This window comes from Pongo pygmaeus, chromosome 3 (assembly GCF_028885625.2).
Source record: "Pongo pygmaeus isolate AG05252 chromosome 3, NHGRI_mPonPyg2-v2.0_pri, whole genome shotgun sequence".
NCBI classification, from domain to species: domain Eukaryota; kingdom Metazoa; phylum Chordata; class Mammalia; order Primates; family Hominidae; genus Pongo; species Pongo pygmaeus.
In genome coordinates, this window is record NC_072376.2 from 132,554,177 (window position 1) to 132,572,099 (window position 17,923).

General features: G+C 35.6%; 1 long non-coding RNA gene across 2 annotated transcripts in view; it reads right to left on the reverse strand.

Annotated features, from left to right (window-relative positions):
- Positions 1-16,812: 16,812 nt before the first annotated feature.
- The window catches only part of LOC129035031 (uncharacterized), a 37,742-nt gene continuing 36,631 nt past the window's right edge, over positions 16,813-17,923 (reverse strand). For both annotated transcript variants that reach the window (XR_008502073.1, XR_008502074.1), the window contains one exon: positions 16,813-17,304. This is a non-coding gene — a long non-coding RNA (uncharacterized LOC129035031). The remainder of the gene's footprint in view (positions 17,305-17,923) is intronic.

Below are 17,923 nucleotides of genomic sequence, written 5' to 3' on the forward strand. Positions count from 1 at the left end.
TAGAACTGTCCTTGATACATTGGATGTTTACAATTAAATATAAAGTGAAATTTTGGTAGATATAGGAGGTAGTGGGAGGGCAATTTCTTTTTTAAAAAAAATCTGAAAAGTACCTTGTGTTATTTTCTCCCACAGGCCTCATATTTAAACCGTTTATGCAATTACATTCTTAAACAATCCCATACTGATTCAAACTATTGCGTTCACAATATTATAAAATCACATATTCCCCAAAACTCAAAACTTTGTAACAATTATGATGTTACATTGACTAGAACTAAGCAAGCACAGAGACATGTTTTCCAGTAACACGAATCACTTTATTTTGCTGTCATTCAAGTAGTACATCACTGTTTTAATGATACCTGGGATTTGCCTTAATTGGGTATAGTAAGACACACATGCTCAGAAACGACTGTCGTGAAGGAAGAAGTTTGTTACACTCATAGATCCCTAGAAACAGGGGGCTGGCGACCATGCAAGGGGATTGGTCAGAAGGCAGAGGGAGTGGGAGAACATGGGGGTAGAAGTCTTTACTGTGGTTTCCTTGGGAAAGTATAGGCCAGGTAGTGTAAATGGTTTAGAATTGGCTAATTTGAATACTTTCAGCAGACTCTGGGGCATGGGCACTCTCTCTAGTTGTCTGATATCTGGCCCTGGGGTTATTAGGACAAGGGGAGAGTGACCTGAAGTACAAGGGCCTGATAAGGGAGGTGGCTGAGTTATGGGCTCTGGATTGGTTGGTTTGCATTTGAAAGTTGTGCTCAAGGGAGAGTTGCATATCATCTCTAGGAATTGGCTAATCCTGGAAGGAACAGTCCCTCCAAGCTCAGCAAGCCCTGCATGTCAAACGGTCATAATACAGAACATAAAAAGGCATGGTTCAATCACATAGACGCAATAACTTCAATTCAGACGCTGTGGCTATGCGGCACATAGGTCTGGTCTACTAAACATAGCCCAGAATATCCTAAGATGTTATCAACAAACGTGAAAGGAGGCCAAAAAGACCAAAATACTACTTAGGGAACGAATTATGAGGCAAGAAGCAGACTAAGCCTTGAAGCACTGGGACTGACTCCATGACATCCCAACATCTGTGCTGAATGAAACTCAAGCTACTCATACAAAAACCTTTCTTGAGAATAGTAGCTTCAGCGGGGCAGATGGGAGCAGCTGAAAAACATTAGATGGAAAGGATAAGAGCACAGAGAGGGGGAGCTTTAAAAAATTTCCCACTTGAGAAGAGCCAACAAATGAAAATAACAAAATGAGAGATTTGAAGATAGCTGGCCAAAAAATAACTACTCAGGAGATGAATTAATTCCAGATAAAATTTTAAAATGGAGCAACCCTAAAATGAGTTTAAAATAAGTGTTTAAAGTCCTCAGAGAGGCAAAGGAAGGAATGTTCTCTATTAAAAAACAAATTATATGAATAGAAAAATAGTTACTAATCCTAGAAAATATATAGGCATCTAAAAACACTCAAAACTGAAAGGATAACTATAGAATCAGCAAAAGTAAGGAAAGAATTAAGAAACTGGAAGAAAGAACTGAGATCTGGAGAGTCCTTGAGAAACTTATTTAATAGTTTAATAGGATACCAGCAAAGGATAATAGAGGAATGTTGGAACAGCATATTCAAAAAGATAATGACAAAGAAATTATAATATGTATAAATAAAAATTGATAAGGAAGGAAAAGTGTAACCCTTAGTTTACCAATCTAACAAAAATTAGAGGGGAAAAAAGAAGCCAGGAAAAGTCTTTGGTGAAACAAAAGCATGAACCAAGATGATTCATGTAACTCCAAATACATTATAGTACAATAATGTAAATGGATTAAATGACCTTATTAAAAATCTGAAATCATTGGCTTAGGTATAAAAACATCACTTATGAGCTGCTTATGATAGACAATTGTACGTACACGCACACACACACACCAGAAAATGTCAAAATTAAAAAGACTAAGAAATATGCTGGCATATATGAACCAAAAAACTTGATATATCAGTATCAGTCAAAATAGGAAATGAAGGAAAAGCATTAATATGAATAAAGCATATAAACCAAAATCCTTGAAAAGACTATAAAAATTATAAATTTCTATATCTTTAAACAACATGAACTTTAAAACATCAAAAAACTGTAAAACTCAGATTAAAAAATAAATTGACAAACTCACAATTATAATGAAAGAATTTAAGACCTCTCTCAGAAACCATATATTCGGAGAATATGTAGCAGATTTGAGTAACACATATAACATGCTTGGGCTATATATATAGTATAATGTACATACATAGTACATATAGGTACATAGGTACTATATATGTATGTATGCATTAGTATTATATATGTACTCGATATAGTATTGATGAACACATATATAGTACCTATATACTATATAGTACATACATATATAGTTAATACATCATATATAGTACCTATATATACATATGTATATATACATGCTTATATGTACTATATATGTATATTTAATATAAACATTTGTATATATAGATTACATATGTATGTACCATATATATAGTACATATATATGTATATATTTTCCTGCAACAAACAGAGAACCTAAGAAGAATGCATATTCTAAATCATGCATGCAGCATTTTCAAATATTTATAAAATTAAACCATAGGATTTTGGATTTCAAAATGGCGAAATAGAAGCAAACTGGCTTCACACCCCCAGTGTCTGGGGATGTGAGGCTTTCTTCCCTTTTCCAGTGGAATACACGCAGAACATCATACTTCACCATTTTGTCTCTTGGTGCACATGCCCAGGAAGTTTCTTTTTCCTGGTAACTGTATTCAATTAACACTTTAAGGGCCGGGCGCCATGGCTCATGCCTGTAATCCCAGCACTTTGGGAGGCCGAGGCGGGCGGATCACGAGGTCACGAGATCGAGACCATCCTGGCTAACACGGTGAAACCCCGTCTCTACTAAAAATACAAAAAATTAGCCGGGCATGGTGGCGGGCGCCTGTAGTCCCAGCTACTTGGGAGGCTGAGGCAGGAGAATGGCGTGAATCTGGGAGGCGGAGCTTGCAGTGAGCCAAGATCTCGCCACTGCACTCCAGCCTGGGCGAGAGCGAGACTCCATCTCAAAAAAAATAAAATAAAACACTTGAATGTTAGTAGCTGTGGATCATCAGGAGATGATCCCTCCCTGATGCCCTGGCGCCTGTCTGTTATCATTATTAGAGAGGCAGTGTGATCATTGATGAACCTTCACCTGATATTCATAGTGGGAGGTGGGGGATGGTGGGGGAGAGCCCTCTCCTGCCCTCCTCATGCCTATGCAACTATCTGTAACATAGATATTTTCCTGCAACCAACAGAGAACCTAAGAAGAATACATATTCTAGATCATGAATGCAACATTTTCAAATATTTATAAAATTAACCATAGGACTTTGGGTTCCAAAATGGGGGAATAGAAGCAAACTGGCTTCACACTCCTAGATAGAGAACCAAAAACCAAATATAAAGTAAAAGGAAAATTGGTAATATAAAAATATGTCAACTGAGACAACTAAATGTCAAAATGTGTGTGTGAGGGGAATAACATTAAAGTTATTAAATTTTTTTTAGTTTTTCTTTTGTTGGTTCTATTTTTTTTGTGATCTAAGATACGTTGTCATCTCTTTAAGATAACTTGCTCTATCTATAAGATGTTTCTGTAAGCCTTATGGTAACCACAATGCTAAAAACCTATAATAGATACACTAAAAATAATAAGTAAAAAAGTGAGGCCAGGCGGAGCGGCTCATGCCTGTAATCACAGCGCTTTGGGAGGCCAAGGCGGTTGGATCACCTGAGGTCAGAAGTTCAAGACCAGCCTGGCCAACATGGTGAAACCCCGTCTCTATTAAAAATACAAAAAATAAGCCAGGTGTGGTGGTGCACTCCTGTTTTCCCAGCTACTTGGGGAGGCTGAGGCAGGTGAATTGCTTGAACCAGGGAGGCAGAGTTGCAGTGAGCTGAGATCATGCCACTACACCCCAGCCTGGGCGACAGAGTGAGACTCCATCTCAAAAAAAAAAAAAAAGAGGGAAAATCACTTAACCACAAAAGAGGCAGTAAGAAAGAAAAAAGGAAAAGAGGAGTTACAAAGCAAGCAGAAAACAAGCAACAAAATGGCAATATTAAGTCTTTACTTATCAATAGCCTTGAATATAAATTGACTCGATTTGTCAATAAAAAGACATAGAGTGCCTAAAAGGATAAACAAAGAAGACCCAACTAACACAGAAACGGAAACCCAAACACCGCATATTCTCACTCATAAGCAGAAGCTGAACAATGAGGACACATGGAAAGAGGGAGGGGAACAACACACACTGGGGCCTGTCAGGGGTCATGTGGAGGATGGGAGGGAGAAAATCAGGACAAAGAGCTAATGCATGTGGGGCTTAAAACCTAGATGACAGGTTGATAGGTGCAGCAAACCACCATGGCACATGTATACCTAGGTAACAAACCTGCACATTCTGCACATGTATCCCAAAACTTAAAGTAAAATAAAAGTTAAAAAAAAGAAGGCCCAACTAGATGCTGCCTGCAAGAAAAACCTACTTCACTTAAAAAAAAAATACACATAGACTGAAAGTGAAGGAGTGGGAAAAGACATTCTGTGAGATTGGAAGCAAAAACAGAACAGGAATAGGTGTACTTAGTAAAGCAGATTACAATTTAAGGTTGTAAAAATGAGATAAAGGTCACTATATTTGTAGTTCAATATAGTTCATCATATTCAATCCATTATATGATGAAGGGGTTACTTTTACAAGAAGATATAACAATTTTAAATATCTATACACCCAACATTAGAGCTCCCAAATATACAAATAGACCTAAAGTGAGAGTAGACTGTGATGTAGTAACTGTTGAAGACATTAACACCACGATCTCAGTAATGGACATATGATAGACAGAAAATCAACAAAGCAGCGTAAGAATTAAACCACACACTAGACCAAATAGGCCTAACTGACATTTACAGATTAATCTACCCAACTGCTGCAAAATACACATTCTTTTCATCAGCATGTGGAACAGTCTCCAGAATAGACCATATCGGAGGCCACAAAACAAATCTGAATAAATTTTTAAAAGTAGAAATTATATTGTTTATTCTTGACCATAATGGGATAAAACTATAAATCAATAAAAAGGAGAACTTTGGAAACTACAAATACAAGGCAATTAGACAACATGCTTCTGAATGACCAGTGGGTTAATAAATAAGTTGAGAAGGAAGTTTAACAATTTCGTGAAACAAATGAAAGTGGGAATATGACATACCAAAATTTATGAGATAATGTAAAAGCAGTACTAAGAAAGAAATTTATGTCAATAAACACTGATATGAAAAAGTAGAAATACTTCAAATAAACAGTCAGATGATGTACTTCAGGGAAGTAGAACAAACCAAACCCCAAATTAATGCAAAATTAACAATAATAATAATAATAAAGGCCAAAGGAGAAATAAATAAAATTGATACAAAAATATAGAAGACTGACAAAATGAAAAGTTGTTCATTAAAAAGATAAACAAATTAACAAAGCTTTAGCCAAACTAAGAATAAAAGAGGGATGGTCCAAATAAATAAAATTAGAAACAAAAAAGGAGACAACTGAGACCATAAAAATAGAAAGAATAATTAGAGACTATTATGAACAATATATCACAACAAACTGGAAAACCTAGAGGAAATAGATACAGTCCTGAACTCATTAACCTGCCAAGGCTGAAATGTGAAGAAATAGAAAACTTCAACAAACCAATGATGAGTATCGAGATAATAACCATAATAAGAAGTCTTCTATTAAAGGAAAATCCAGGACCTGATGGCATTACTGCTGAATTCTACTAAATACTTAAAGAAGAACTAATACCAATTCTACTTAAAGTCTTTAAAAAAAAAAAAACTGAAGGAAGGGGAATGATTCCAAATTGAATCCATGAGGCAAGCATTACCATGATACGAAAACCAGACATGAATAAAACAAAAAAATAGGTAAATATCACTGATGAATATTGATGTAAATTTTCTCAAAAAATGTTAGTAAATGTAATTCAACAGCACATTAAAAATTATAAGTCACTATGATCGAGTGGAAGTCATCCCAGGAATGTCAGGATTGCTCTACATATCCAAATCAGTAAATGTAATACAACACATTCATAGAATCAAGAACAATATCATATGATTATTTCAATAGATCCTGAAAAAGCATTTGATAAAATTCAACATCCCTTTATGAAAAAATTCTTATCAAACTGCGTATAGAAGGAACATATCTCAAAATAATAGGGAAAATTTTGGCAAAACCACAGCTAACATCATAGTGAACAGAAAAAAAATGGAAAGACTTTGCTTTAAGACCACAAGAAGACACAGGTGCCCACTTTCACCATATTCATTTGACACAGGACTGGAAGTCCTGACTAGAGCAATTAGACAAGGGAAAGAAATAAGGGACATTAAAATTGGGAAGGAAAAAATCAAATTAGCCTTGTATACAGATGACATGATTTTATACTTAAAAAATCATAAACACATGGACAAAGGGGGTCGGGGAAAGGGGATGGAGAACATTAGGACAAACACCTAATGCAAGCAGGGCTTAAAACCTAGATGATGGGTTGGTAGGTGCAGCAAACCACCATGCACATGTATACTCATGTAACAAACCTGCATGTTCTGCACATGTATTCCAGAACTTAAAGTGAAAATAAATTTTAAAAAGTCCTAAAGACTACACACAAAAAACTATTAGAACTGACAAATGAATTTAATTTAGCTGCAGGCTACAAAATCAACATCTAAAAATCGGTAGCATTTATATACACCAATAACGAATAATCTGAAAAGGAAATGAAGAAAGCAATCAGGTTTAGAATACCTACAAAGAAGATAAAATACCTACAATTCAATTTAACCAGATATGTAAGAGATCTATACAATGAAAAGTATAAAACACTCATGAAAGAAATGGAAGAATACATACAAAAAAGTGGAAAGATATTCCATGCTCATGGATTAAAACAATGAATAGTGTTAAAATGACAGTAGTACTCCCAAAATTTACAGAAATGAAATCTCTATTCAAAATACCAATTACTTTTTTCACAGAAACAGAAAAAGAAATTATCCTAGGATTTATATGGAACCACAAAAGAGCCTGAATAGTTAAAGCCAGCCTGAGTAAAAACAACACAGCTGGAGGCATCACTTTACCTGACTTGAAAATTTACTACAAAGCTGCAGTAACGAAACTAGCATGGCACTGGCATGAAAACAGACACATAGGTGAATGGCAGAGAATAGAGGACACAGATAAAAATCCACACATTTTCAGCCAACTCATCTTTGACAAAGGCACCAAAAAGAATACAATAGAGAAAGGACTGTCTCTTCAAGAAATGGTGCTGGGAAAAGTGGGTAACTATATGTAGAAGAGTGAAACTAGACCTTTTTCTCTCACCATACACAAAAATCAAATCAAAATGGATTACAGACTTAAATCTAAGACCTGAAACTCTGAAACTACTGAAAGAATCTTTGGGGAAACACTCCAGGACATTGCTCTGTGCAAAGATTTTTTTTCTAACACCTCAAAAGCACAGGAAACCAAAGTAAAAATAGACAAATGGGATTATATCAAGCTAATTTGGTACAGTAAAGGAATCAACAAATAAAAGATGGGCTACAGAATGACAGAAAATATATGCAAACTACCCATCTGACAGGGTATTAAAAACCAGAATAAATTCAGAGTTCAAACAACTCCATAGCAAAAACAAATAATCTGATTTAAAATTTGGCAAAAGATCTGAATATGGATTTTTACAAAGACATACAACAGCCAACAGGCATATGACATAATGCCCAACATCACTAATCATCAGAGTAATGCAAATAAAAACCATAATGAGATATCCTCTTACCCTAATTAGAATGGTCTTTATTAAAAAGATCAAAAATAACAGATTCTGGGAAGGATGTAGAGAAAGGGGAATTCTTGTCCACTGTGGGTGGGAACATGAATTATTGCAGCCACTGTGGAGAACAGTATGGAGGTTCCTCAGAAAACTGAAAATAGAGCTACAATATGACCCACCGATTCCACTATGGAATATATATCTAAAGGAAAATAAATCAATATATCAATGAGATATCTATACTCCCATGTTGACTGCAGTACTATTCAAAATAGCCAAAATGTGGAAACAACCTAAATGTCCATGAAGGAATGAATGCATAAAGAAAATGTTGGATATCAGAAGAAAAAATATTCAGCCATAAAATAAAGAAATCCTGTCATTTGCAGCAACATGAATAGAAATGGAGATCATTAGGTTTACTGAAATAAGCAAAGCACAGAAAGACAAAAATCACATGTTCTCACTCATACATGGGAGCCAAAAAGTGAATCTTCTGGAGATAGGCAGTAGATTGTTACCAGTAGCTGGAAAGCAGAGTAATAGGTGGGATGATGAAGAGTTGATTAATGGGTACAAATATATGGTTTGATAGAAGATATAAGAGCTAGTGTTAGATAGACCGGTAGGGTGACTATTGCTGACATTATTGTACATTTCAAAATATGTAGAAGAGAATAATTTGAATATTTCTAGCATAAAGAAAAGAAAAATATTTAACATGATAGATATCCCAAGTACACTGATTTGATCTTTACAAATATATGATTGTATCAAATTATCACATATACCCTAAAAAATTAACTGTATATTCAGTCACAATCATAATTATTAAAATGTATTATCTGATCACTAGGCAATTACATTAGAAATTAACTATTACAAATAGTAATAAAAGGGTAACAGTTTAGAAAACAAAGCCCAAACAATAAATGGCTTAAAAAAAAATCCCAAAGAAAACTATAAAATACAATGATTGAATGACTGAAAAATACTAAAATACTAATAACATAAAAAGCAAAATCAAAAATTGTGAGATGCAGCTAAAACAATATCTGGACGTTATTAAAAGTTTCAATATCTTTATTACAAATAAAGTAGTTAAGCATTTAATGCAAGAAGCTAGATGCAATGAAAATAACAGTAAGAAAGTTGAAGATAATTATAAAAACAAAACACATCTTAATAACCGAGAAAATCATTGATGAAAATGATTTTTAAAACAGTTCCTTTGAAAGCTACTTTTCATGCGCGTCCCTGTGAAGAGACCACCAAACAGGCTTTGGGTGAGCAACATGGCTGTTTATTTCACCTGGGTGCAGGCCGGCTGAGTCCAAAAAGAGAGTCAGCGAAAGGAGATAAGGGTGGGGCTGTTTTATAGGATTTGGGTAGGTAAAGGAAAATTACAGTCAAAGGGGAGTTGTTCTCTGGCGGGCAGAATGGGGGTCACAAGGTGTTCAGTGGGGGAGCTTTTGAGCCAGGATGAGCCAGGAGAAGGACTTTCACAAGGTAATGTCATCAGTTAAGGCAAGGACCGGCCATTTACACTTCTTTTGTGGTGGAATGTCATCAGTTAAGGTGGGGCAGGGCATATTCACTTCTTTTGTGATTCTTCAGTTACTTCAGGCCATCTGGGCATATATGTGCATGTCACAGGGGATGCGATGGCTTGGCTTGGGCTCAGAGGCCTGACACTACTAACCTAGGAAAGCCTCTAAGAAGTTTTATTAAAAAAATATATATATACATGCAAAGATTAATGCATTATTCATATAATGGAATACTATTATGCATCAACTAGACTGAGTGACTCATATCTACATGTAGCAATATAGAGAAATCACAAAAACATGTATTAAGAAAAGAAATAAAGTTGCAATTAAAATTTCTGTAGTTGTTGAATTACTAACTGAACAATGTTTTATATGTTTATATGTAGCAATACAGAGAAATCACAAAAACAAGTATTAAGAAAAGAAAGTTGTGATTAAAATTTCTGTAGTTTCCTTCTTTAGTTACTAACTGAACAATGTTTTATATGTTTATATGTATATATATGTGCATACATACATATACATGCATACATATGTATGCTGTAGATATTCATGTAATAAAATTGCCTATAACTTTTTATTAGTAATTGAACCATATGGCATAATGTTAGAATTTTAAAATTTTTTTAAAGTAAGAAAATAATACATATATGCTTGAAGTTTTTTTTTCCATCTCTTTTCCGTCATATTGCCTTTTCCTCCCAACGGAAGTAGCCATTATACTGAGGTCAATATTGTTGTTTATTTTTCTTTTCCAGCTAGTCCTTTATTTTGAGGAAACAAAATCTTTTATTTTGAATGTTATCTGAAACAAAATACTGAGTAATAGCATAGAAAAGTGGGGATTTACCTTCTTTAGAAAGTTTTTAATTTATCCTTTGTAGGGCACAGTATAATATAAAATGTTTAAATTGGGCAATTATCTAGATTATTTAATATGCAATTATTTTTCAAATTAGGAGTACCATAAAGCACGGTTTAATCTTGGCCTAATCTTGATATCACAAAGCAGAAAATATAGCATGCTGATTATTTTTAGGCATCCAATTATACAAGCTTTTTGAGAAAGGTGGGGAACTGGACAAAACTTGCTAATAGTTGAAAGAGTAAGTACTAAATAGTCTTATTCACAAAGAAGCCATAGTATCTAGAAATGACATATAAAATAAGGAGTATTGTACATTTGTATTAGGTATTACTTAATCAAATACTGGGCAATAATCAAATGTTTCACTGCTGGTGCTTTTATGTTTTGTGATATTGGACACTAAGATCAAGTGGGCCGAGATTTAACCTCATTCTTTTTAATCAAGAATTTTTGGAGATCCTTCCCTTACATTCTCAGTTATCATTAGTCTTCTGAAAAAAGATTGTAAATAGAGTAAATTTGTAATTTAGACCATATGCCTTCATTTTCTATACTTTTTCTCATTTTTTGGTCCTTCCTAGATTCCCCAATCCCACTGTGGACAATCCAAATTATTTCAGAACTCCCATGGAGCTCTGCTCTTTGCTGCAGAACTAATAGGGTGATGTTTATTAAGATACTGATAATCACGTATTACCTCCCAAATGGATTTGTAACTTAATGTTTGTGAAAATAACTAACAATATAGTTTCTCTTTTTCTGTTTTAGGAAATTATAACTCTCTTTTGACAATTTTATATTCCAGCATTTTCTTTTACTTGTCCAAGAAGCTATTTTCTTCTTTGAAAGGATTAAAAGCCAGCAAATTAATGCTGGCATTGAGGCCCAAGGCCAAAATGAAATCAGTGTTTTCATAGTACCAATAATATTATGGACAAGTAAAGTATGAAACAGAAATGGAAAATGGAATCACCATTCACTACAGATCTTGAGAGTACTGGCTCATTTGGCAACGTGGAAAGAAGCGTGGAAAGGCAGTGCTCAGCGAAAGTCAGTGCCCAGTGCTTTCTGAACAAAAGGTGGCTTTTTGCACTATTACATACTCCATACCCCAAAGTCTTACACGCTGCTTTTATGTAACTGAGTGTGTGCGCATATATATTCCACTCAATAAATATATCATAGTAATTAATCCCCACCATCGATGAAAATTCGTTTTCTGACACAGGTAGCCTATGAGTGTTTTCCCTCTGGAATAAAATAAGATATCCATTTTATGTACCGTTCCCCTGTTTTTGGAAACCTTTAATCTTAATTACAACAGTACATACAGACTGATTAATGATTACACAATCTTACTCCCAGCTGTGGTAAAGGCCACTATCAGCCAGTCTAATTGCCTTTGACTCACTCTAGATTACACTGTCGGGTCCTTTTACAGTTTATCAGTCCCTAGGATCTTTCTTTAAAATTAACAACTAAATTACCTTTCTCGAGGAAATACTGTGCTTGAATACCCTGAGGAGAAAACTATCATTTACTAAGTACAGTATTTCCATATGGCAAGAATCTCCTCTATGAGTTGCAACTGACAAATCGATGGAGTCTCAGCTTTTCTTTACTTCCTTTTTTTCTATCTCCTTTTCACGTTTCAGAGAATTCTGTATATCTTCCCAACTCAAAAACTCAAAAATATGCAAAGCATATTTTTTGCCTGTTGTATTTTAGATAAGATAGTCTAAAATTCTTTTCACACAAATGCAAAGATATTTAAAAGAATTTTCACAAAAATGCAATTATCCCCAAATATACCACATCAGTATTTCCATTTTTTGGAGGCTGAATACATATATTATATTCCAGTATGTCCCTGTGAATAAATAAAGGCTAAGTCACATTTTTAAAACACATTAAATTAGTCAAATTAATGTATTACCACTCACTGAAATTTTATATATGCTCTTCTACCTCTTCCATTTTAAAGTATACAGACATTACTAATCCATGTAAAATCTCTGCATTCTTAGAATGTGCACATATTTATTAATATATTTTTAGCAGACATTAAGCAAGCCTTTAAAAGTAATATATTTTAAGTAACATCTTAGAACAAAAAGTAAAAATAACATAAAACTAATACAAGATATAGTCATTTACCACAACAACTTTATTGTGCTGGACAATGTATAAACATACTAATATATTCCTAGTGGTACAAAGCAGCATGTAAGCCATTGCTTACTGGGGTAGGGTGCTCATGTGTTCTATGGGAACAATTAATTTGAGCTAGAATGCTCAGGGAAAACATAGTGAAGAGAAGAGCCCAAATAGCTTACCCTGTGTGCGGATATATAGAGACCAAGTGGACTGGAGGATTATAGTTAGAAAATAGAGTAGGTCTTGTTTAGGGAAGAGTAAAGTGTCTGACCTTTACTAAAGCAAAAGATCTACACTGGGAAATAGCAAAGTTAAAATTAGATTAAAAGAGCAGGTTGCATTGTGGAGGATCTTAAAAAGGACATTTTACTGGAAAAAAAAAAGCAGAGATCCATTAGAGGTTTTGAGTTGGTAAATGAAATGGTAAAATCTGTGATTTAAGAAATAAATTTAGAGCAATATTTATTCATGTATGTTCTCAGGAGTAGTAATTAATGGTGTTACTACAAATGTGTCTGCAAGGTCAAATACATGTGAAAATAGAAAATACTGCGAGTTTTCTCTGCAACTTTAAGATGTTAATAGACATTTTGACTCTCCTAAACAAAAATACAGGATTTTGCCAATGTGACCAGGGAACCCTTTCTAGGCAAACCATGCATGGATCAAGGATCCCATATGTAGTGGTACCAATCTAAGTCTATAAACTGAGATATGTAAGAAATGTACTGTTCCACTTTTTAAGTAGCTCATTTAATTTCTACTTGATCCTCCCTTCTCAGATTGTAGAACCTCAAGATTTCTTCTTTTTCCCCATGAGGGTGTGCTCAGGAGTCTAATTGTGCCAAGGAATTAGAGAGTTGTAGAATAGTAGAGTGGCACTTATCTGGTCCTCTCTGTCATCTACATAAGTTGGCATCTGTGAGATGGTCTAACCACTGTCTGGTCCCGAACAATTGGTCTGTACAGCTGTTGCTGAGACATGTCTCATTCAAATCCACTGGCTCTCTTTACGTCCATACTATTCTTGGTCTGATGGAATAATTGTCCTGATTTGTTCTATGATGAGGTATGAGAAACTCCGTATGAATGTGCAGAGCTCCATCTTCCTTAGACATGTCATTTAGCTATTTATTCTATGAAGGCTTCTTGCTTCCTTTAGAAGTCTATTGAGGAAGTGGACACATGTCTCATAAACCTAATGGTTTTCAGCTTTTCCTATGAGGCTTTTACCTAAATCTTTATGCCACAAATAGATTTTATTTTCTTAGGAGACTACATTTTTCAAACTCACAAGCCACAAGAGCTCTTTTCTTCTCATATTTCTGCTATAACTTCTCTTCTCTGAGCTAAGGGCCCGATTACCATAAAGGAAGATGGATGGGGGCAAGAAATACCTGAGAAAAAAGTTTGTTATTATTTTAAAGATATTTCCTTCCACTCAGGGAATACTCTTTAGGAAATGCTAAAGAATGGAGGGTTACAAACTGATCAGTAAAAGGATGTGTGTAGTAGTGATGCTGCCTTGAATTGTGATTATTATATGTGGCAGATTACACTAATAGCTCTCAATAGCAATGAATGACACTTTGTTTTATAGCTTTGTATTTTCTCTTTACATCCCTTGTGCTGTCTCCTGCATCGACTCTAAGCTTGAGCATGTGACTCTGGACATTGATCAACGTGATATTAGCAAATGTGAGGCAAACAGAGGCTTGAACAGCATTTACCCTTTCTTGTTGCTGTATACACTTCTTCTAAGCAAATAAGGCTGAGATGGCTTATTAAAGACATGAGGACCAAATGAGAGCAAACACTGACCAATAGACACATAAGTTAGCCTCAGTGGAGCTGTGAGCTGACTGAAGACGCATGAAGACACAGGTAAGACCAGAAGAAGAACTGCACAGCTGAGCCTCCACCAAAACTCTAATGTAAGTTATGAACAAACAAAATGGTTGCCTAGGATATCGAGTTGCAGAGTAATTTATATTGCTTCAGTAAATACATACACAATACAATACAACAAAATGTAGTACAATAGACTCCTGGTTTAAAAATGCCATGATAGATTCAAGCTGGCTTCACTCTCAGAAACCAAATATGAGAATGCATCAGTTCTCAGAGCCACGAAGAAGTGAAAAACATCTGAGCAAATGGTAAGAATATTGGATTTTCATGTTTGTGATGTCCCTCCGCAACCCCTAATCTACCTGGCATCAAAATACAGAAAATTTCCCCTGAATCATGGTTTCTACACTGAAAAACATGAGATTGAGGTGGACACCAGCTTCCTCACCATCTTGGGTTCCCTGGCAGGAGGCTAGTCTCTGCCTCATCCCACAGGAAGCATTAGGGTGCCTGAGGAAAGAAATATCCCTGAGGACAGTTGCAAACAAAGGGAGGAAGTGGGAGTACTATCCCCAGCCCTAGAAACTCGGCTCTGTGACTTCACCAAAGCAGATGTTAAATCAGAGTCGTGGTTCAGCAGCCCCACATTGTAGGATGTATGTTGCACAGGGGCGCTGGATACAAACACTTAGCCAGTTTTTCCATGCTGCCTTAATATTCCCTTTAGGACTTTCCATGTTCAGGATAGGCAGTGCTCTGATTGTGTGCTAGAGCCAAGACAAACCGGGGCTTAAGGTGCCATCTAGTGCCAAAAAGAAGGCAACAATCTTGTGGGGAAAAAGTGAGAAATTTAACAGTCAAATTACAAAGACTCTCTAGGCAAGCATACTGAATATAAACCAAAACAAGCAAGACAGAGGAGATTAGAATACACAACCAATCCATCAATGCAAAGGCACAGATATACATCCACAAGAAACAGGAGCAAACAGGGAATCATGACCTCTCCAAATGAACAAAGCAAGAAACCAGTGACTGACCCTAATGAGATGGTGATATGTGAGCTTTCTGATCAAAAATGCAAAATAGCAATTTTAAGCAAACTCGGTAATCTCTAAGATAGCACAGAAAAGCTACTTAAAACTTATTAATAACTTTAATGAAGATATTGAAATGATTTAAAAAATGATTTAAAAAATCAAAGAGAAATCCTGAAACATAGAAATACATTTACATTTGCTGAACTGAAAAATTCACCACAGGCTCTCAACAGTGGAATGAATCAAGCAAAGAAAAGAATCAGTGGGCTCAAAGACAGATGACTTGAAATTATGCAGTCAGAGGAGAAAAAAAAAAAAAACAGAATACAAAGGAATGAAAATAGCCTACAAGAGAAAATTACCTCAAAAGATCAAATCTAAGAAATATTGCTGCCCAAGAAGGAGAGAAGCAAAAGTAAGGTGTAAAAAGCCTTAATCAAAGAAATAACAAAAAATTTCCCAAACTTGAGAAAGATCTGAGTATTAGGTACAGGAAAGTGAGAGAACACCAAACATATTTGACCCAAACAAGACAACCCCAAGACACACAATAATTAAACTCTCAAAAGTCAAAGACAAAGAGAGGATGTTAAAAGCAGCAAGAGAAAGGAAGCAAATAACACAGAAAAGAGCTCCAATTTATCTGGCAACAGAGTGACAGTGGAATCCATACAGGCCAGGAGGGAGTGAGAAGACATTTGCGAAGTTCTGAAAGAAAAAAACAACTGAGCTTGAGAACAAGATGACTAATAGCGATGACTTGGAAAAGTAAGAAATTCAACAGCCAAATTACAAAAAAATCTCTTTGCCAATATGAAAGAGAAAAATATCCCTGAAGAGAGAAATGTCAGGGTGTGGCACCCTGAATATCAGTTGTGAGCCCCAGTGATGATGGATATTCCAATTACTTTGATTATATTTTAGGAATGTATCAAATCATCACATAATGAGATAGTTTGAATATTTGTTCACTCCAAATCTCTTTTTGATACCTGATCTGAAATGTGATAGGTGTGGCTAAGTGGGAGGTGTTTGGGTCATGGGGGTGGATCCCTCATGAATGGCTTGGTGCCCTCCCCAAGGTAATGAGCGAGGGCTTGCTCTATTAGTTCACAGGAAAACTGATGGCTTAAAGTGGCTGGCATTTCCTCCCATCTCTCTTGCTTCCTTTCTTGCCATGTGACCCACCCGCTCCCCCTTCACTTTCTGCCATGTGTAAGAGCTTCCTGAGTCCTTCACCAGAAGCAAATGCTGATGCCATGCTTCTTGTAAAATCTGCACAACCTTAAGCCAAATAAAATTCTTTTATTTATAAATGACCGTACCTCAGGTATTGTTTTATAGCAACACAAAACAGACTAATATGCATATACACAATATGTGCATTTATTAATAATAATACTAAAGTAATACAACATGGAAGAAATGGGAAAATAGAAAATCATGTGGGAAGATTTTCTCAAACACAGATGCATGGGATTAGGAAAAGGAAAGTTCAAATGGGAGGAGCTGGGATCTTGGAATGTCCTCATTCAGTGAGCACAGTGAAGGAGGAGCAGATGACCTTCTCAGCAGATGACCTGTGAGCTAACCTTATAAAGAATGAGCAGATGGAGTCCTGGGTCCTGCATCATTGTGCTTGGGGCTTGCCTTGGAATCCAGGACAGCCACTGCCTAAGCATCTCTCATGACTCCTGGCAGCCCTACTCACTGTTTCTCATCAAAACTAGCCAAATTTCTCAAGGTACCTGAAGCATCACTGTTGTCACAAGTCATTGAGCTCTTCTCCAAGAGGGAAGTGATGTCTTCTCCAAATATGCTGAGGCAGTTTTCAATGAGAAATTGTACAATAGAAACCTGTAACACAAAAGGGAAAAATAGGGTGCTCTTTTCATTTGGCATAGCTATAAATCATATTTCATCTATGAATCTTGGAGTGAAAAAACATGAAATTCAGAATTCTAAGAAAAAATCAGAGTAGATGTAGAAAGATATGAACCAGTTTTCTCTAAGAAACAACTATGATCTTTTCAACAGCATTTATGGCACATATCTTAAAATACTTATCAGTGGGCTAAAGTTATAATTTATAGCTTAGCTTAATAGCTAACATTTTATATCAATGGTCACATCCTTAAAAATAGGATAATTTTCAAGCAACTCATATACGATATTTGGGTTAAGGATATATATTCTCTAAATTTATAAAGCACCCAATGGATAAAAACTTGTCAAATTCACTTGTTAAGTATCTTGAACTTGGGAAACAGACATTCTCTGAGGGTCTTTTGTGAAGGAAGGAGGCAGCTGGAGAGAAAATCTCTGCTCGTCCAAGTGCAGTCCCTCTCCACCCATTGCCTGGCCTCAGGATTGCTCTCTGGGTGATCTTGGGAGAGAGCTGGGGTCTTTTTATTAGGTACATTGTAGCTCCATTAGGATATTCTAGAATGTTTTACTAGTTTTCTCATTCCAGCAG